This window comes from Agelaius phoeniceus, chromosome Z (assembly GCF_051311805.1).
Source record: "Agelaius phoeniceus isolate bAgePho1 chromosome Z, bAgePho1.hap1, whole genome shotgun sequence".
Taxonomy (NCBI): domain Eukaryota; kingdom Metazoa; phylum Chordata; class Aves; order Passeriformes; family Icteridae; genus Agelaius; species Agelaius phoeniceus.
Window position 1 is genome coordinate 17,125,047 of NC_135303.1, and position 22,541 is coordinate 17,147,587.

The window sequence follows — 22,541 nt, forward strand, 5'->3', positions numbered from 1 at the left end:
CTCTATATTTACACCAACAGCCCCTTCTTATCTGATAGTAGCAAGTACCGAGCTACAGGCATTTTACTTGGTCATGCACTAACATCCTCAAACAGTGCACTCTCAGTCTCCCATTCCTGCACCTGTAGGAAGACCACATTTTTTCTTAGCAGTTCCTGCAGCTGTGATGTTATTAAAAATAAATGCAAGTAAGAACCAGTGGGTGTCATCAAAGAATAGGATTTACACTTAGCAGCAGTCCAAAAAAAAAAAAAAGCTAAACAGATAGAAGCCCAAAAAGACAGCCCCCAGATTCTCTACCGAGAATCACAAGACACAATTCTAATTTTTTTCAATCTTTCCTTTTAGACCACTTTCTAAACCACTGCTGTCCTCTAAACACCCTGCAACTGGTCTCCATCTCACATAAGAAGTCAGAAGCTGAAACAGTAGGATCAACTGTAGGACCAACCAGCTCTGACAAGAACAAGAAATTAGTTCAAATTATTTTCAAGCTCCTTGCCCATGTGCTTACCCTCCTTCTAACAACTTGATAACATATCCTTATTTGTTGATTATCCAAAAATTCATGTTCTTTTTCCACATAACTTCATCTTCCACCACCATACATCCATTCTGTCCAGCCTACAGACAGCCAGTGAGCTTTCATACTCACTGACCCCTGCTTTGTTCCAGATGACATCTCCCATTTTCCAAGACTATTCGAAACAGCAATCTCATTCTCCTCCCCATCTTCAGCTGTTTGCTACTTCCCATGGCCTGGTAACTTGCTCAGCATGTTCTTTATCATCTCAGGCCTTTTGTGAAAGAATGGGCAAAGGGTAGAGCTGACATCTGGTAGCAAACCATGCAGTAAGTGCTTCTTAGGTGCAGTTACTTAACCAGCTTTATTTCCACCCAGCAGAAGTTTCTACCTTACAGTCACAGCTAAATAGCAAGACTGAATCTCATCAGACAGACAAACAAGAAGTGAAGGCAGATACAGGTTAAGAAGAAAAGAGCTAGTCCAGCTGACAGAAGTCACATCCTGTCACTAATGCTTCAAGACTCTTCTCTTGTCTTGTTGACTCTGAAAAAGTGACAAGATCAGCCACACACCCTTCTTTTGCTTTCAAAGCTAAACACACCTAGTTTCCCATTACCTTTCATGCATTTACAGGAAAGAAAAAGTTTTCCTTCCTCTATTTTTCCAAGAATTACACTTTCCCTAAATTCAGCTCCAGGACTCAAGGAAAGGCAGAGAAAAGCATGGCTTCAATAGAGAGTTCCTGACTTACAAATTTTTACTGACCTCTCAACTCTGCAGTATTGCAACATGTATCACCACACTAGATCCTAAAAGAAAAATGGATTGAGCAGGATAAGGCTGCTAGAAGTGACTATCACAGGGCAGGTACTGTGCATCTCCAGCCCAGTTAACCAATTCTACCAGCTAAAGAGAAGACTGCTCCAGAATTACAAAGAAATACAATGTTATAAAGAAATACAATGTTAAAATGTCCAAAAATTGGCCACAATTTGAAAACAGAATAGAAAATACATCAGTGACTCAAGCTTACTTAAAGTGTGTATTATACAGTGTATTAAAGCTGAGCAAAAAAAAAGAGAAGCTAAAGAAAATTAAACTATTGCATTTTCAAGGGATTTCTTGTCTTAGACAAGTAGTGAAGGTAGAAACAATTTCTAGAAAAACTCAACACTGAAATTAAAAAGTACCTGTAGTAACCATCTCAACTGAAGAGTTATTCTAAGCATGTTAGCTTATACCTTTGCTGATTTCTCTTCGATATTTAGATTTCAATTAGCTCCCAAGTTCTTTAGTCTGAAGGTAGGAAGCAGTCTCCTGTATTTGAAAAAATACCCCAAACCTCTGAAAGTAGCATTTCACATCTTGATATCCATCAGTCTCGAGATGAATACATAGCAAGTCAGAAGTAACACACACATAAAACCCACATGCAAATCCTGAGTCCCAAGGCTGCCTATGTAAGCACAGCTGCCTATGTAAGTGCAACAGGACTGAAGAATACTCCTACTGGGGGTCTCTCATCATCACAAAGCTATACCTAAGACTTCTCCTGAAGACTTCAGGTCCCAAAATTCACTGGCTGCTGCCACTGCACATTTCAACTTAGAAATCCAGAGTACTACCAGAAGCTTCTCCCAGTAGCACTGTCTTAGCTCTCAAGATTTAAGAAAAAGCCATAGAAAAAGATAAATCCTCAGGATGTGAAGTACTTTATAAAGTCTAGAGACATTTAATTTCTTACTATGGCCCAATATCAGCCAGAATGTCTCACTTCAGACAAAACAATTAGGTAAGACATCTGCCATTAGTCTGTAATAAATGACAATGTGGTCTCCTCAGGAGAAACATAATCTAGTTCCAAGTATTTATTGTTCTTTGGAAAGAAACTGAAAGAGCAATCAGGATGTGTCTTCCTCTTTCCTCCTTCATTAAACTAATTACATCCTTCTGGTTCATTAAACCTTCTACTTAGTTAACTCACTGTTCATTCAGTCTTCTCGGGGTCACTTATTTCCTCAGCATCATTGGACCACATTTAATGTAGTTTGATTACACAGTATTTTGTACAGAAAATACTAGCCATGAGGACCATAGGTCTATGAGATGGTTCTGTCTCTTCCTAACTACTGATATTCCAGGCTGTTGCACTGCAGGAGACACAACCTGTCCTGTGGTTCAGTGAAAGGTGTTGTCTCAAGCCTTTGTTGGCGGTTCCTGAACTGACTGTTCCTTCCCATCTCCATATTGTAATAACTCTCTGTGTTAAATGGGATACAGTTACTCTCAGCAGAAATGCAAATGACTGAAAGATGCATTTGTTGAACCTTCTTACATGCTTTAAGTGTGTAACAAATTTTATTACATACATTCTAGAAATATATACCAAAATGTAAAACCTACCTACTCTTTTCTTAGTTCCAGTCAGTTCTGTTTGGGTATCATCAGCTATCCTTGCTATAAAGAACACTCCTTCTGAACAATATTACTCTCATTTGAAAATGTATGAGCTTTAATTAATGGATGCTATTACAAACAGGTAAAAGTGGTAGAGGCTTAATCTTCCAGATGTCTGGACAAGTGATCCTGAAGTGCACAAGCATGATTGGATTCTTCACGTGGAAATTTATTTGACTACATAGGATTCAGCCTATCTGATCTTTATTGCACTAGGTTATTATTTCATGTCCAGCCTTTCCTTCTGCTACCCAAAAGTGTTCTTTCCAGAGATTATACCAGGCAGCCAATATTTCAGTTAAAAGGACAATATTCTTCATAACATAGTATCATTCAGAAACAAGTTAGAGACGACAATATTGTTGTACTGTAGACAAGGGTTATTTAGCTCCCTCAGAATTCTTGTCTTACTGTACTCTGAGATACCCAAAGGGAATTTGACTGCATCTCTAAACCTGAAATCCCAGCTTAATCTGAGAAAAATTCTGTAGAGACACACAAGCCACACTATTGTAATTGCCAAATGTTGACAACCATCTGCTCAATCAGAGCTTTGGAAATGGCATCTCCGCCCCCACCAAAACCAGACTGACCACACCCACGCTGCTAACCCCTACATCCCCACTCAGGCTCCCCAAGCCTGGATGGGGTGACTGGTGATGAAATACCAGAGCACAAGAAATCACTGTGTCACAGCCCACGGGACTGATTTTTTGCACAGGGTATGCACTGCACGCTTCCCAGAAACATGAGGCCTTGAGACACAAGGCATACAAGGACAGGATACCTCCTGAAGACTGTTCTGCAAAGGGCACAAATCTCCTGCAATGAGTGCCCACATTGTATCTGAAGCAGGGCCTGGAGTAAACTCTCATCAGTCGGCTTCCTTTCAGAGGATACCACCTGGCTCCAGAAACGGAGAGCTAGAAGCTAGAACACAACAACTGACCAACTGACTCAAACTGAGATTTTGACTTCAGTAAGAATGACATATAATTACCTTCTCTCATTAAAAAAAAATCATTCAGATAAATTAGATTCTCTGGATGCCAATTAAATTTATTAAAATAGTAGCTTCAAATTTACTTAACACATTCACTGATGAGAGATTTTATGTTCCAATTTCAACATTCACCTAATCCAAAAGGCAGAACTGGTATTAAATAGCTTTCCTCTATCTTTGTTACAGACCCTTTAGAACTGTTTGCTTTTTCAGATGCACACTTCAACTGACACCATTTTTTCTGTATTTGGCCTTTTTTTTTTTTTTTCTGATGAACTTCAGTTTATCAACCATATCATGGAAATTTCAGAAAAGCTGGGAGGTAACACAGCATTCACAGCATTGACATACAACAAATATACCTAAAATAAACCAGGATGTGTTTTTCTGATTCCATGTTTTCTATTTTTTAACCAGTAAAAAGCTGCTGTAAAGTTGTATGATTTTTCTTAACATTGCAATTCTCGCATTTTTACAATGCTTAAGCTGTCACATTTTTTGAACTTAAACCACTTTGCCTGACTCTAATCCTTATCTGTACTTCCTGAAACTTAGAGAACAAATGCTGCGGCTTATTATTTTACACTCATGAACATTTGAAAGCAGAAGCCACAACTAGGAAGTCAGATGCCATCTGAAAGACACATGAAATATAGAAAGGAAGCTTTAGCATAATTCTAGAAAGCTGTACTTGAGCAGACACAATAGTAATACACTGCAGTGATCATAATTTAACAAATTTATACAATGTAACAGCAGATAAAACAAGCTTTATGTATTCAAAAATCAGGATTTATCCTATGATACTACTCCTACTTGTTTATACATTTACCAAAGGTGAATTTTGTGATTTACAAGTGTAGCAGCTAACAACGCCCACCAGCTCAGCCATTATTAATAGGTTATTTGCCTGAGTATTAAAGCACCAAATATTCAACAAGATAATTCCTGTCTTATTAAATAACCATTAAATCTACGTCCTTTCCAGCTCTCTATTACAAGAAAGAAAACAACTTATAACTGCCACTCTCAGTTCAAACAGCAAACATTACAAATGTGATGACAGACAATGTAAGCTACAATATGCTGTCAATGTATGGAGTAAGATTTTCCAAATTTTCTAAAGCAAAAAGTTAGGCATAAACAGAACTGACAAAAAGCAACAAAGCTGACAAACCAAGTACGAAATTAAGAAACTCGCAAAATGAGGATGCAAACCCAAATTCCACCCTCTTTGGAATATGCACTATGTGATTGTGTAATTACTTTCATAGAGCTTTTCTCCAGAAATGCCCAACCCATTTATTAGAGAGGATGGAGTGCTCTGAGTATGATTCAGCACTCTGTCAGAGGAGCTCATCTTCACGACTCTTATCAGGCTCATTGCTATAATTGTGTGTCTCCCATTTACTAAACAGGCAATTTCAAGGAACAAATGGCTCATGATTAATGAACTTTAACACTGCTCTGGATTTAACTTCTGCTTCTGGCAAAGAGTGCTTATGTAATATGCAACAATTCACAGACTTTTCACAGGTTGCCACTACTTACAAGATAACTAGTTTTTCATTAAGTCTTAATTATGGTAATTTAGTTTTACGCTTAAGCGTAATTTCTAAATGTCTCAGCTCCTCATGTTGAAATAAATCACTTACAGAATCACAGTATGAAAAAAAAAAGTTGTGAGACTCTTTAGATTAAATAATGACAATTGCAAGACGCCTACCTGTCTTCAGACCAAGACTTGAATGTCATGTATTGAAAAATGCCAAATACATGAGAACCATTAAGAACTTATTCATTAAGTATTTTCTTACTAGCTCATACTAAGAGAGGGTTCCAAGTGAACTACAGTATTTCGCAGGCAGCATTGTACAGCATACCTAAAGAACAGATTAACAATATACATGATTGTTCTATTTCCCCCTCAACAGCTGACAGTATGTGTTTGTCGTAATAGAGAGCTACATGGCAGAAAGCTCTCTCAGTATGCAATTGGTGCTGTTACTCCACGTTCACCCTGTCAACAACCTGAAGGAATTATCTGGTCCAAGCAGTAACTGTGCCCTCAGCAGCAAATAAGAGCAGCCAGATCAGAAATCCTAACAAAATACCCTTTTTGCTCAAGGTGCAAGCCCACAACATCAACGACGTTCTAAAGAGCCAACTAGTATGCTCCAAAGATTAGTAATTCTGTGAAACTCATACATGGGGACAGAAATCAGACACTGAACTGCAGTAAAGTTATGAGTACAGCGGGTCGTCTCTACAACCTGCTAAGGCACACATCTGAGTATTGTAAGCAGGTTAGTAAGAAACCCAGATATGAAGAAGAAAGTTTGAAATTATATGTGGTTAAAGCACCTAGCATTTTCTCTCAAGTGTAGAAAGCAGCAATGTAAGGGAAGCTGGTTACTATAGAGCAAACAGAAATCTGAAATCCAAAGCAGAATGGTGTCATGAGGTACAGTTCACTCACTCAGATTAAAAACAGCATTAAGCCCTAAATTATTGTGAATTTATTTTTAATATCATCAGGGAAACACACAGGAATTTAAAAATTCCCTATTATTTCAGACTCCTTACACTGAACTGAACTCTGCACTTAAACTTGAAAGAGAAAATAGAGAAGAATTACCATAATGGTCACAAATATGATTTCATGCTACAAGCTGACAGCAATCAAAGCCTTCCATCCAGTGAAGCTGTCCCACAAGAAAAAAATTATAATCCCAAACACAAAAATAAACGCCATTTTAGAAGGACTCTTGCTGGTTTTTAAGAATTCTTACCAAAACTTCCTATGTACTGTATGAGACCATACACTCTTAAAATAAGAGATGACTATCTTCTCTCAAACCTGGAAACAAAGCTATGAATTTCACTGATTCACTACTGCAAAAAAGTTTCAAAAATAAACCTTTGTAAAGAAATGTTACATTTACCTGACACAAATTATAAACAGCATAGACTTTCTGCATATTTTCATGCTCCAAATTTTAAATCCTTTAACTCCCTAATAAAATGGTGAATACTCAACATTTTCAAGACTATCTCTACCGTAGAATAAAGCTCTCCACTAGGTTTTTGAAATCCATTTTCACAAGGCAAGTACAGCACCAATATAATTAGGGCAAAACTAAGTGGACAGTTTTATCTTAGAATAGGAGCATATATGCAGTTTACTTCCTACTGGAATGCATTTAGTCTTTCTTCCCTTACTGCTGTTTCTTCTCCCTGCCAGCAAAAAAGTCTCTTTTCCTAGAGCTACTTCCCACACACTGTAAAAAAAAAAAACTCCTCCTTGCAAAGTGATGACCTCATGCTCCTAGCCCATCTCCTTCTATGGAGCAATTCTGGACTTGCTGCCAGCTCTCTCTCCGCCTTCAGCCTGACATGGCAAACATATCTTCCTTCGCCCTGCTGCTCCCAGCTGAGGGAACACCGAGGACAGGCGGCAAGTCGGAGGTGAGACCAGGAAGGGAGAGGGGATTTCCCACGGACAAAGAACAGGCCACCAGATGCCTGCCCCATTCTCGTACCACCAAAGCACCTCTGCTCTCCAGTGCAGGAAGAATGACACTGAACTCTGAGCATTTTATGTATGGAAATGCATCCCATGTTACCTAACTGCAGTGCACCTCCTGTAGCCAAACCTTTCTTCCCTTTTATGATTTTAGTTAAATACCTCTAATCTAGTGAAGCAAATGTCACTCCCCCTCTCTTAACAAAGGCCCATCTCACCTTCACATCACTAAAGTTCTCTGATATCGAAATTGGCCCGACATCCTGTGCTCACACTGATACATTCTTTTAACTTTTTTGCTAGTTAATCTTTAAGCTCTATCAAACAGCTCCAGAGGAACTGAAAATTTCTATTCTCTATACTCTGTTCATTGCCTTCGCTAGCCCGTCTTGCTTTCAAGTATCAGAATTATTTCTACATGATCACTTTATACACTGGCAATCCAAATACCAACTTACAAAGGACAAAGGACTCAGCTGTGACATGAAGTTACAGTTGTAGAAAATCAGGAAATCTGATGGATAACTGAGCTTTTGCTCAGCTGGTAAGTGACATTGAGACCTACATAGGAGACCTAATCTTCTCTCTCAAAGAAGTATCTCCAAAGCCCAAGTTTACTAGGGTTAACATTCCACACATGTGTATTTTAAAGTTCTAACTGTACTGACAATATTTGTCAACACGTTACAAGGAATTTATAAGATGAGGGAACATACATCGGTCTCACCAACAATAATCATTACTCTGACTCAACTTACAATGTGTCCATCATGTGCAATTTGCTTTGACTGTGAGCAGATGATGTGTGAATGTCCCACCTCCCTGAGATTCTCAAAGACTACCACTTACATAAAATAAACTGTTGAAGTAATCTCCTTGTTAGGTATTGTAAACAAGTAAAATTAACTTATTTTAATACCCAATAGTTTTTTTTGGTCCAGTTTCACACATCACCCATCTTTTTTCACACTGCAACTTGTTGAAGGAATCTGCAATACAACAGAGCAGACCACCAAAGCCACTTTGAGCAGGTCTGTTGCAAAGCAGGGAAAAGTTATTTCACCTACATGAAAAGCAGTGATGCCCTCCTGCAAAGAGAAAATGACCTGGCTTGTTTTAAAGGTCTTACAAAACCCCTGGTGCTCACACAGACGTGTCATTTTAGGGGTGTGTATGCTCATGTGAAGTCCAAAGAGAAACATACTCCAACATCAAAAGGGATGTTTAATGCCCTTCTGTGTAATCCACTCGAACACCAAATATAAGTATTCAGTACACGTGCAAATCCCAAAATCTCAAACACACAACGCATTAGAATGCACACGAAGAGCGCCAGGGCAGCGACACTGACAAGGCCTCACCGTGCAGGCTCCAGCACTAAGGCACAAGTTCTCGCAGGAGGCCGCTGTGTTGTACAGAACACCAAGGAGCAAGAGAACTCAAACCCCCAAACCGCCTCCCCGGGGCTGTTGCATTTATTGGAAAGCAGGGATGGCCACACATCGTAGCTCCTGGCGGTGGCCGGCGCGTCCTCCCGTACTCCCAGCACTTCCAGCCCGGCCGGAGCACGGGAGGGGAACAGACACGCCCGGGACCGCCGGACCGGGGCCGAACCCGCCCTCTGCCTCCCCCCGCCCGGACCTCGGCGGCGAACCCGGGGAGGGGGCGGGACGCGCGCCCGCCGCGCTGCCCCTTCCCCGCCGGGGTGGAGCCGCCGCCGGGCGAGCGGCGCCTCCGACACCTCCCCGCGGGACGCCACCGGGACGCGACCGGATGCGGCCGCCGCCGCCGCCCCGGCGCAGCGGAACGCGAGCGGCGCCGCTGCCCGCCCCGCCCCGCCCCGCCCCACCCCGCCCGCAGGTAGAGCCGGCGCGGGGCCCGCCAGCGTCCCCGTGCCGGCTGGGGGTCCCGGCGCTCCCGGCGCTCCCGGGGGTCCCTGGACGGGGCGGGGGCGGCGCCGGCGGGGCGAGTGCGGCCGGACCCCTGCGCGGGCGCGGCCCCGGCGGGAGCGCGGGCGGCGCGCGCGGACCGTCCCTACCTGACAAGCCGAGCCCCCTCCGCCGCCGCGCGCGTCACGGGCCCACCCGCGCCGCGTGACCCTGCGCGGGCCTATGCGCGCGGCACCGCCCGCCGCCCCGCCGGCCAATGGCGGCGCGGTCCGCCTCCCGCTGACGCGCGCGCGAGGGGGCGGGGGAGGGGCGCGCTCCTGCGCCAACGCCTCCCGCGCGCCTCCGTCTCCCGGCAACACTCCCCGCCCCCTTCCCCCGCGCGCCCCCGCGCCGCCACCGTGGGGACAGCCCTGGGGACAGCCCTGGGGACAGCCCCGCGTCCCCGCAGGTCCCTGCAGGTCCCTGCTGCCCGCGCCGCCGGCAGGGAGGGAGGCGTGCGAGGCTCAGCGGTGCGCGATGCTGAGAGTGACTCCTGGGCACCGCGGCTGCCGGACAGGTGGACAAGGAGTGATTTGGTGATCTGGTGCTGCGGCAGCTCAGCCAGAGAGAGGCAGCGAGCAGTGAAAAAGAAAGGCGGCGAAAAAGAAAATTGGGTGTGGAAGGAAAAACAAAAGGGGGAGAAATAAAAGGGCAAAATTTAAGAAGGAGGAAGGGGGAAGAAAGGGAAAAAGAAAAGGGGGAAGAAAAAACAAAATAGAAAAGAAGGATAGGTAATGGAAGAAAAAAAGAAGGCAAAAGGAAGAGGAGAGATGGCAGGAAAAAGAAAGGTAAAAAAGTGGCAGGAAAAAGAAGGGAATAAAAGAAAAAAGGGGGAAAGAAAAACTAGAAGGAAAAATGAAGGGCAAAAAAGAAAAGAAAGAAAAAGAGGGGAGGAGAAAAAGAAAAACAAAAAAAGAGGGAGGAAAAAAAATCCCCTTCATAGGTTTCAGGAAAACCCATTAATATTAAAGCTTTATATTGTCTTTTATAATAGATTAATCTGAAAGCAAATGAAAAAAAAAGACAATTTAATGAAGTAGCAATAACAAAATCTGATTGCATGATCTATTTCAGAGATACTGAAGACCCCTTAACAGTTTTGATTAAATTTAGAGAGAAGTATCTTTTTTTTTTTTTTTCTTCTGAGAGGTTGGTAGTGATTGGTATTCAGGACCCTAAAAACAGAGATGTGCACAGAGTGCTCATATTCCAGTTCATGGCTTCTTTTTAGACCCAAGTGTTTAAAAAGCACTAATGAAACTTTGGTGTGTGCAGTTCTCTACCTCTGTTTAAGCCATTCACACATTTTCTTCCCAAACAGCTTATAAAAATATTTTCCTTTATTTACCTGTTTATCAAATAAGAAAAAATTACATCCCTTTGTACATCGTCTTTATGCGCCTTGAGGCAAATTGAGACCTATATGCAATAATAAACAAATTTGCATGGTACTGAACGAAAAAAAAGCTATTTAGTTGTAGAAAATGGGAGTTTAAGATGTAATTTACATTTGTAGATTTCCAACTGTGTTAGATCTGGGATAAATATCTTATATGCTAATACTGAATTTGCTGTAAAAAGTCATCGGTTAGAGTGTTTTATGACAAATGCTGGTGCAAACAGCATGAGCCAGTCTTCATTCAGCTATATTCAAACACAGACTATTTTATTGGGCAGGTATCTTATCAGTCTCATGTGCCTGCAGAAGATGTTGCATGATTTTTGTCTACAGTTCAGTAGTTACCTGGCCTTGAGACCCTTCAGCTTTATGAAAACTGGTAGGCAATGGTACAAGGGTAGAAAACTTTCCTCATTAGTTTTCTGATTAGAAATTTTTAAACTTTATTGAAGAATCTACTTGATTTTTGAGGAAGAGAGGATTCTGTGTGCTTTTTTATGTAACAGGGTTGACTTTTTTCCCCTGAAGCCTTCATATATATTTAAAATAAAGATGAAAAAGAGATGTTCCTGTACTATAGTCACTGCAGTGTAGTGTAGACATATGCAAAATATTTTGAAAATCAAGTTGTTAATTTTATATAGAAAGTGCAGTTATTAATTGAATACAAAAAGCTTTCCAGGTTTATCACCACTTGCAATTAAAATCCAAATTAGCAAGTTTATTTGTAAAAGGATCCTCCCTATCCCAGTGTTCCAGTTCTGCACACATTCCCTCACTCAGCCCAGTACATATTTGCTTTGCCCTTTTCCTCCCAAGCCTGACCCAGGGCCCACTGCCTAAGTACAAAATTGGAGAGGCTGCTTCCTGCAAGTATCCAGAAGAGATGAAAAGGATCAGGGAAATGGATATGTTCTTGCCTCAACACATTCTGGCTGTACATTCTTCCAGCCTCTCCCCTTTGCTCCTATAGCAGGATGCTCTGCCTAAGTGGGGGTAAAACAGCTCAAACTTGACACTATTTGAAAAAATTATTAGTAGTGGGTGGGGAAGGGGCATCCTACTGTGTTTGGTGTTGAAGAATCAGCCTGATTGATCAGTCCCAAAGTGAAATATTCTGAGGATGTGAAGAACATTTCCTGACATGAAATGGCACTGGTGAGGATATGCCAGGTGAAGTTGCTGCTAGAGGCAGCATCAAGTCATAGTGCTGATAACCTGAAGCTGCTGAGGTGATGCTGCAGGCCCAGAGACATCTGACTGTGAACCACCTTGTACCACAAAAGCCCAGCCCCTCTTTTTAATTGCATGGAATTCTAACACACCACTTCTTAGAGCGACTGTGGATATTCCACCCCTGAATGGGGATGCCCCTCAAGGCTACTCCTCAAGGCTGAACAAAAGGAATTTGCCCTCTGTTGTTGGTGTGGTAACATCAATCTCTGCTTAGTAATTGTTTTGCTGGCTTTAATACTATTCCTTCAGTATTTAATAAATTGTGCATTATACTAGTAGTTATAACTATGTTCACTGTGTAGTAACAAAATCTGATTAAGATCCCTTAGTCCAAGCATTTTTATCATCAATTAAAATGAATAATTCTTCTATATTGTCTTGCAATCCTTAACTCTGCAGGATAAAGCTGTACTAAGGTTCAATTATGCCTATAAAAATCTTTGGACATAAACTCTTGACCAAGTCTGGGACTGGGTATGGATCCAGCCACACCTGGTTTCCCCTCTGAGGAGAACATTAGAAAGCTAGAACCTTTTTGAACATCATGATGCAGCAGGAAGGTTTCCCTCATAAACCTTGTTGAAACTTTCCATTCTGCCCTCAGCAGGCTCCTAATGTTAATTCCTACTCATTATATCTTCATGCTAGACCAGAGGTGATCAGCATCAGTACTTAAAACCTGCTGGTTTGGATGATTTTGGCATTGAAGCATTATTTCAGACCTTACTCCAAAACTGCCTCCCAAAAAACTCAGCAGAACCTGGACACATGCTGGGTTCCATGGTGCAACTCCTCAACAGCTACCAGGCAGATTACTTCATGGCCCAACCACCTAAAATTATAGCAGCTGTCTGGTAAAAATACCTGAAGAAATGAGTTCACTATCCTGGGTCATTCTTTACCTTTCACATTACTCATTTTCTGTAAGTTCATGCTTCAGTTTCTTCTGGCTTTCCAACTGCTAGAGAATTGTCAGTCTGTCATAGGTCTATCCACACACCCTTGTGATCCTAGAAATACCACAGTTTTGCTTCTTAAATAGTAAAACTCTTGTCCTATTCAGATAAGCTATACGTTTCAAGAATTCTCTTCCCTTTGTTCTTCTGTTTACTGCAACTCCTCTGGTACACTGCAAGTCTGTAATTCAGTCAGCATATTTTCATAGTTTTCAATGCTTCTTTTCTACCTTTTATGTAGTTTTTTTGTTTATGGCTCATTGCCTAAAATTCCTGGATGTGACATGCAAGTTATCAGTTGTTCTATTCTGCTGATACTGATGTTGAAAAACCTCAAAGTTATTCTTAGGAGACATACTGTAGCATTATATTCCTTCAAGAATAATGACTGTAAGCTAAATTACATGCCTGGAAGGGAAATATAAATGTAGGAAATGGAGAGATGGAAAGTTCCTCATTATCACTCCGTCATAGTGCTGAAGTAAAATGGGAGTCATTGCAAAATTCAAGATTAAATAAAGCTCCTGGATATACTAAAGAATTCTATTATATACAAGTCAGCAATACAGAAAGATTAATACAGATATACACTCAGAAGTAAAGACTTTTAAGAGATTTCTGTGAAAGATAAAATAATAAATTTTCAAAGAAAACCTAACAAAAACGTGAGCTCAGGCTTTTAACCTGCAGTATGTTTCCCTGATCCCCAACCAAGGCATATTAATTCCTTCCTGTTGGATTAGATTTGCTGCAGTACCTTGATGAGTTAGGCATGAATGAGTGTCTTTTTCTGAACTATTGAACGTCTTTGAAAAAAATTGCATTTTACCATTTTACTCATTCTTTTCTTATTTTCTGTCACTATCATTGTAAGGAAATACCAAGAAACCTTTAAATAACTATACCAAATGTGTATTGAAGATCAGAGCTTTTGTGTCAGAAAGAGAATAATGTTGCTGCTGCTCTTACAAAAATTATTCTGGTTCTTCTATTGCGTATCCAGATAATATCATCATAAAACTGAGGCATGTTAAAGCAATGAAACAAAAAGCATGTGAATATGGAGCTAAGCAAACAGCTGAACGCTCTTTTTACTTCTGCCATAGGTATTCTACTTATGCAAAGCACTCCCTGCCTCAGTATTTCTATCTGTAAATGACAACATCAATACTTTCCTTGTAGGATGTTAGAAGGTGTAGATTGTTAATATTTACAAAGCATCTTCAAATTTTTGTGTAGAAAAGGTGAAAAAATGCAAACAATAGTAAGTAGAGTAAGGATATTATAGCTATTCTATCATTGATTATAGAAGTCTTATTTTCATATTCTTTTTAGAGATTTTCATTATTACTTGCTATTTTTCTCCTCTCTACCCTTTTTTTTTCTCCCACTCCCATTTTGTACTCCATATTTTGAATTTCAATGTCTGTTGCTATGGCAACACCACGATCTGACTAGTGCTGCCTTCAGACCCTTTTCAAATCTATGCTGTGCTATTTAAAACTACACAATTTGTGTTTAAGGGGCCTGGAGGTTTCCTTAGAATAACCTGACAGGATTTTCCCAGCTCTAAGCTATAGTGCAGATACATATTGTTAAATCCTAATACTTGCCAATGCTTTTCCATCCCAATTCCCATTAATTTGACTATTTTCTTTTCTAAGGTGGCTAAATAAATGATGGTGGAATTAACAGAAGTACCATAAGTAGAAGTAAAAGTAAAACATTTACTTTTATTTATTTCCATAATTATTTACATATATGTACATATATGTGTATATACATATACAAATAAGCAGGCTCAATGTGCACATACACAATTTGTTTTTCTTGTCTGTAGACTGTAATCTGCCAGAGAACTTCTCAGAGAAGTCAAAGGAACCACCAAGTTCAGTTTAATTTTATAATGAATTAAAACTCAGAAGACAAAAGGAAAGATTCCCACTGGTGTGAGGGAATTCAATGTTTTTTTTCTTAAAAGCTGTTACTGATTCTTGCTAATGCCTGAGTACAAAGAACAAGTGTGCAGTATTGGAGTATCCAGTCATAATCCAAAGCTAAAGACACACATTCAAATTTCTGATTTTGCATTCAAATTTCTGATTTTACATTCAAACACCTGATTTCCTAAAACTGTTTAAAGTCCTGATAAATTTACTTCTGTTACCATTAGTTGGAGTCATAAGCTTCAGCCTAATAGATGGTCACAGATACACTGCTCAAATACTGGAACACACACAGAAATCAAACAGGGTGTTTAAAGAACATCCTGTATCAATTTGTGATGAGGGAGGAGACCTATAGATAAGTTCCTGAGCATAAATTAAAAAATAATTACAGAGTTTATGCAATGTCATTACAATGATCCCCCATTACTGATATGACAAGCCCAATTTTATCCTGGGATAAAATTTTATCCAAGTTTTATCCTGTGCATCAGGTGTCATTACAGACTGACACACTGATTTAATTTTTCTACCTCTAGGTCTGTGGAGCAGCATTGCTAATCTATGTTACTATGCTCCTGTCTAATTAAAAAAAAAAAAAAACAAAAAAAAACCACCCAACCAAACAAACCAAAAAAAAAAAAAAAACAAAACAAACCAAAAATCTCAAACTAACAAACCAACAAAACCAGAGCTCATTATTACTCTTAACTCTTAAGCTAAAGGAATAATAATTCCTCGCCTAAATGTCTCTCCTTCTCTCCTTGAAAATCATGGTATTTACATCTTGCTACTTATTTACTTAGACTGGAAAACAGGGTAAATGTTTAAAATTCAGATGATACAGAAACCACCTTAAAAGATTTCAATGGTGTTAAAGCAAACTCATTTTCCAGCTGCAAGAAAGCAGGCCAGCTGTGTGTGAATGTACCCAGGTAAAAGCCCACTGAGCTTTCTGTTGGTATTTAATTTCAGACTGCAGTTCATGATTTTAAATCTTTGGATACAATACCTGAAGTCAGCATTGATTCCTCTGCCGCCCTCCACCTTAGAGGTATTTCTCTCCTCAGTCTTCAGCATTTTCCTCACTTCTGCTCCCAGAAGTGCGCCAGAAGTTTATGCACCTGTTCTGCAAAAGATATAAAGGAGATGACCGGGCTTTAAAAAAATATTATCACTTTAAAATGTACATGATTTCATTATATAAGTCTTGTTACAATTTTTCAAACAAAGTGTGTTCCCTATCTGCTGAACACCACAGCCAGGAAGGTGTTGGGCCTGCACAACTCAGCCACGCAGTGAGGAGTCGGGGAAGGAGGATGAGTGTGCCAATTCTTCAGGCTACTATTGCCACTAAAGCGTGCCTTTCCTGAAGCAACAGGGTTGAATTACCTCTTTGGTGTCATCATTCCTGTCCAAACCTGGGATAGGAAAAAAATTTTTCTACTCTGAGAAGACAAAATTGTAATGCACATGCTAAGCTACTTTATATGATTAAATAAATCGTGGCCCTCACTGTGAATACATTTGTATAAAACAATTTTCAGTGTATTAAGAAAACCCACCTTGAGGACAAATTCCACCTTAAAGTATTCTTGCATCTCACAAACAATGTACATTCCTCCTCCCATGCTGCAATATGCTACCACCCTAGGTTGTGCTGACACAGCTTTTGGTAGGATTACATTGTGAAGAAAATTGATAAAACTAAATAAAATCCTGCAAGCAAACAAAAACACCTTAAAACAGAACTTGTTAATCCATGGCCTAGAAGCTCAGTCTTTGCCTTGAGACAGCAGAACAGGTTGATGATTTAATCATACTGGATAGATAATGTTTATATCTACTACAGTAAAGAAAAGGAGTCTTTCTAAAATATAAGCAGCAGCAGAAGATAAAGGTAAACTTTATTAAACTTAAAATCCCCAAGAAGGCAGTCATGAAACAGAGTTTATAAGATTACATGCTTCTTAAATGTTGTTCCTTTAAGGCAAAGCTTTTTTTTAGGGTGAAGAGTTTATATAAATCTGTCTCCACAGCACCATGGCTGATTAAGGGACCTGACATCTCTATAGGAAAGTGATTGAGGTGTTTCCCAGAGCCAGTGTACAAAGAGATGCAGCTCTTCCTCTAAACCTCTCCCTAGATGTGACAAAAAAGTTGCACAGATTTGATTTGTGAAATTGGATTACTCTTCTGTTATTTTTACCTTTCTGGTGCCAAGGGTAATTCCAATATTAAAACCTGTTAAAATATTTTTCTCACTTCCTCATTTTCATACCTGGGAGTTTTTTTCTCAGTGGAGTATAAGTTGCCCAATATTTTATAATTTTGGCTATGCTATGTAGATAAACCTCAAGGGAAAAGCCAAAGTATTATTGTTATCCTGATGTCAGAAACATGTTCTTAAAATCCTATGTCTTTTTGTAATAGGACTGTCCTGTCCAGTAATATTTTTTCAGTACCTATTAGAAAGAGAATACCTGGAGGGACACCATGTCATTGCAAAGTATGGAGCTGAAAAATTTAGAAAGAGACAACAGTAGAGCTCCCAAGGCAAAAAATGTCAATTTTGCCATTATTTACTTTGAAGCTTTTATGGAGAGACACAGGGATTTCTTTAGAAGTTCTCTAAAGCCGAATTTCTGCTTATCAGAAACTGCTTTAGATTCATGGAGCTCAGTCGTCTGGGATACTTTACACAGCATTGCTCTTTTTGAAGCACAGTGTATTTAACAACTAAAATTGTCTTTTAAGTATTACTCACAATAATAACAGCACAGCGATAATAACTGGGTACAAAGAGCTATCTGCCATACAGTTTTTAACTCTCAGAGTCCATTCCAAGCAGCTTCTAAATATGTAAGAGCTCACACTTCTCGCCTGGAAGGACCAGCTAGTCAGGTCTGTGAATAAGCATACATACATTAACAAATAGATTCTCTCAGAAAGTGGGTTAGGGGGGAAAATACATTTTAAAAAATATTTTAAAATAAGAGAAAGACAGAGAGAGAATGCAGATCAACAGTTTTCTCAGATTTTAATACAAGCTCGACTGCTATCTGGTACTGGTAAAATTATGGCCAGCTGACTAGATCCTAGCCCTGGAAATTAAGCTGGTGCTTGCTAGTGTATCCAATATGTTGTGCCACTAGACATATAATGAGTATTTAGTAGATTATATCACATTTATACAGTTAGGCCTGTCAGGCCTACACCATGTCTTAAGGATGGGTGAGTACACACACAGAGTTCTGTGGACCTCTGGCAAGTTAATCACCCTGAAACCAGCAGTAGGATTTGCAAACAAGAGTTTTATGCAACAGCAAACATTATTCCACACAGCAGGAAGCCTTTCCTGGGAGGTGCTGATACCCTGCCCATTGAAGCTAGTGTGTATCAGCACTGACAGAGTGGGAGCACTTCCAAAGGCCAGCACTACGGATTCCGCAGCTTGCAGCAATATGAAACAAATGAAAAATAGGCAGATATCCATCTTCCAGCTCTGAATACCTGTTGGTGAAGCTGTAAAAAATGTATTACTAGGTTTTTACTTTTTTTTGCCCTTGTCTAATCACCAGCAGTAAATCAGTTGTGCCCTCTAGAATACATAGCAGGATAAAACAAGTTCTGACTTGATTCTGTTTCATTATTTAAATAAAAAAGTCAACAAAATATATTTTAAATTAAGAATTTATCAAAATAGTTTATTTTGTTTCATAGATGATGACATAATCCCTTCTTTTTAACACTATGTAATTATGAAGCATGTGTCTTGTAAAACATGGGATTTTTCCCTGCTCAGAGATATTTTAGGATTATGTTTATACCATTTTAGTTGATGGAAGTGTGCAGAATATAATATCTGTAGCTTATCAGCATTCCTCACTTTCAATATCAAATTACAGAAATTTCTTGGCTAGTTTATATTAGATATCTGGTTTGTGCTTAATTAAAAAATAATGTTTTTCACCTGCAAGAAATTCTGTTTTGATCTGATTTATTGTACTTCTAGATGATGAGAGAAGTACATTTAAAGACACATCCTCTGTGTTTCATCTGAGTGTCTTCTTGTACAATTTATAAATTATACAAGAAGGGAGTGTATGTAGCAAGACTGGTTTTGCTGCACTAATCCAAGATTTCCATTGGCACATTTTCTATGGATTATTCAAACAAACATCTTTAACTATCCATGTTTCACATAATTTTTCTCTATTCAAGCAAGACATGTCAGAGTTGTTACCTTGAATTTTCTATGTAGTAACAAGGTTAGCTGTGTACTCCACATGTGTTTGTCACCATGTGACAATGCCTTGTTTCCTCACCTAAACATTTGAGTTGTGATTGCAGAGAACCAGCCAACTGAAAATGTTATCACAACTAGGTGCCAGAGCACAGGAGAGAACCAGGATCTCCCCAGGCCCAGGGAGACAAGGTGAACCCATCTCTCTCAGGACAGGAATCTCACAGCAATCAATCTCAGCACTCCAGGAAGGGAGCAGGGCAGTGCTCAGTGCAGATAGGCTAAAAGTAAGAGCAATCCCAAGTCCAGGGCATCTCACAGATCTGTGAGGATACGGCAGGGCCAAGATCAGTCCATGACCCTACAGACCCTACATGGGCAGGTGTGGCTGAAGAGCAGTTCTCCTTGAATGTCACCCTCTGCCCGTGGGAGAAGGTGGCAGTCTGTCACATGGATGAGGGTCCCACATGAGGCTGAGTAGAGCTGCAGAGCTGCAGAGGTCAACTAGTGCCTCAGAGGTCAACTAGTGCACCAGAAGATGGCCAAGAAGGGATTTTTGGGTGACATGGCTACCTACCTTCTTGGTGGCCTTCTGCTTCACTTGCTCCAGTTTGTCAATGTTTGTTTCACTGTATGTCCAAAACTGGAGGCAGGACTACTCTAAATGTGGTCTAACAAGAGCTGCATGAGGCAGGATAATCACTTCCTTAACCTGTGCTCATGTTATTATGTTATCCCACTCAGGCTGGGATGGTGTTGGCCTTCCATGCTACAGGGCACAGAGCTGAATATCTCAAATTGCTGTACACCAGGACCTTCGTCTCCCTCCCAGCAGAGCTGCTCTCCAGTTTGTTTGTTTTTCATTGCATCCATAACATCCTACTCTAGGTATAAAAGTATTGTAGAGGAGAATGTTCAAAGCCTTACAAGTCAGTGAATAAATGGGCAAGTGCAAAGGTAGAAAGATGTTTAAAAGTATAAAGGTTAAGGCAAATCAGAGTTAGTCATTTTGTTATGCAGCCTTTATGTTGTGCTTCCCTATTTGTAGATGTTCTGAGAACCACAAATTTAATACTTCATAGAATCAAAAAATCATAGAATGGTTTGCATTGGAAGAGACCTTTAAAGGTCATGTAGTGCAATGACCTGAAATAGGCAGCAACGTAAAAAAAATCAGGCTGCTCAGAGCAACATCCCGAGTGATCTTCAATAATTCTAGGAATGGGTCATCTATAGCTTCTCTAAGGAACTTGTTCCAGTGTTTCACCACCATTACCAAAAAAAATTTCTTCCTTATCTAGGCTGTATCTACCCTCTTACAGTTTAAATCATCACTGTGCTATGTTTTTAACAGTTTAACAGGCCCTGTTAAAAACTCCCTCCTCTTATACAGCCCATTTAAGTATTTAAATGCCACATAAAGTTCTCCCCCAGAGCCTTCTCTCCAGGCTAAACAGTTCTGACTCCGATAATTTTTGTGGCTTCCTCTGGGCTCTCTCCAGCAGCTCCATGTCCTTCCTGTGCTGGGACCCCAGGGCTGGAGGCAGCTCTGCAGGTGGGGTCTCAGCAGAGCGGGGCAGAGGGGCAGAATCCCCTCCCTGCCCTGCTGCCCAGGGGCTCTGGGTGCAGCCCAGGACACACTTGGCTCTCTGGGCTGGGAGTGCCCATGGCTGGCTCATGTCCAGCTCTCAGCCACAGCACCCCCAAGTCCTTCTGGGCAGGGCTGCTCTCGATCTGTTCATGCCCAGCCTGGGCTGGCACCAGGGATTGCCCTGACCCAGGTGCAGCACCTGAGCTTGGCCTTGTTAAACCTCATGGGATTCCCATGGGCCACTGCTCGAGCTTGTCCAGGTCCCTCTGGATGGCATCTGTCCCTCAGGAGTGTCAGCTGCACCACTCAGCTTGGTGTCATCTGCAAACTTGCTTAGTGTGCACTCAATACCATTGGTTATGCCATTGATGAAGGTATTAGAAAGTATTGACCCCAGCACTGGCTCCTTGTCTTGGGGTGTATTTGATATATATTGATGAGTACCTGATATGTCAGCTGTAATGAGGTTATTTAGACATGGGTCTTCATATGCAATTTAATAAAATTCATCTGAGTTCATAAACTCCTTCTCTTCCCCACAATTCTGGTCTTATGGAGCACAGAACTAACTTTCTGACTTCGACTTTAAGCAATAAATGCTGTATGCATTTTTTATGCTGTTTAAAAACAATAGCAGTATTTAAAAATGCTCCTCACATTCATCTTCAAGTGCCATATGAATAGTCCGGTTTCAAACCTGCATATAGCCAGCTGTCACAGTTTAGCACAACAGAGAGTCTGGTATAACTTTGAAGTAAGCTATGGAATCATATCCATCCTTAAATCAAAATTCTCTTGATAGCTTTGAGATGTAGCTATAGTCAAATTCAGAAATAAAGTGTTTCTTACTTTCATTGCTTGGCACAAATAAGCTTCTGAAGATAATGAATGTCCAGTCTCACCAGTGAGCAAGCTGAAAAGTTCATTCAGTATTGTGAAAGCCTGCAGCATTTCTTCAGAAGGCCTGCAAGGTTTGTGGTATATTCATTTGGGGTTTATGTTCACTTTGTTATACTATTTCTGGAAGGTACTTGTAGACAGCTGAAAATTATTGAAAAATATTATCTGATGAACTGTATTAATAAAAAAACAGGTTCATAAGTGTTTGTTCTAAAAATTGTAACTTGACAAATTGAGAGGGAGTATAGATTTCATGGGCAACAAGATCGTCTAATTGTAAAGTGGTCATCAACTTAGGCAACTATCAAATTCCGATTGTTCAACTCCAAAATTACTTATCTTTATTTAATTGGTAGTCATTCTTCTAATTTTCTTATAAAATAACCTGCACTTTAAATGAGAAAAAGAAAGGTGAAATTTAGCTTAGAATCCAGCTCTTATTTCTGAAGGATAAATGTCCCACCTTCCACCTGTGTATTAAATTTTTAAACTTTCTTCTCAGGCTCCTGGGTGATAGCTATGAATTCTGACATAAATCTCTTACTAAGACTGCATAAATCATACAATGCTTTTTAAAATACTTTTAAGATTGAAATGCCAACTAATAAAATCTCCAAAATTTATAGAGCACTGAAAGGAGCAATGTTATAAAAACGAGCAGTCTTCTGTTTCTGATTTGCAGTAATAGCAAAGCATTCCAGATCTGTGTGCGAAGTCATTTCTAATAAGCCACAAAAGTTCCTTTCAAAGCTATTACATCCAAAGCCTGATAAACTCTTTGGATATGCCTATCCTAGTACATTTCCTGGTATATTTTTTGTCTATTG

The 22,541-nt window shown here is 40.1% G+C and overlaps 1 protein-coding gene across 6 annotated transcripts in view; it reads right to left on the reverse strand.

Annotated features, from left to right (window-relative positions):
• The window catches only part of FER (FER tyrosine kinase), a 166,047-nt gene extending 156,357 nt beyond the window's left edge, over positions 1–9,690 (reverse strand). For 3 of the 6 annotated variants that reach the window (XR_013180157.1, XM_077172210.1, XM_077172215.1), the window contains exon 1: positions 9,551–9,689. The gene's annotated coding sequence lies outside the window, so the exon portion shown is untranslated. Of the gene's footprint in view, positions 1–8,873; positions 9,282–9,550 lie in introns of those variants that run through there. The other 3 variants (XM_077172213.1, XM_077172212.1, XM_077172216.1) reach the window with 3 other exon arrangements.
• Positions 9,691–22,541: the final 12,851 nt, after the last annotated feature.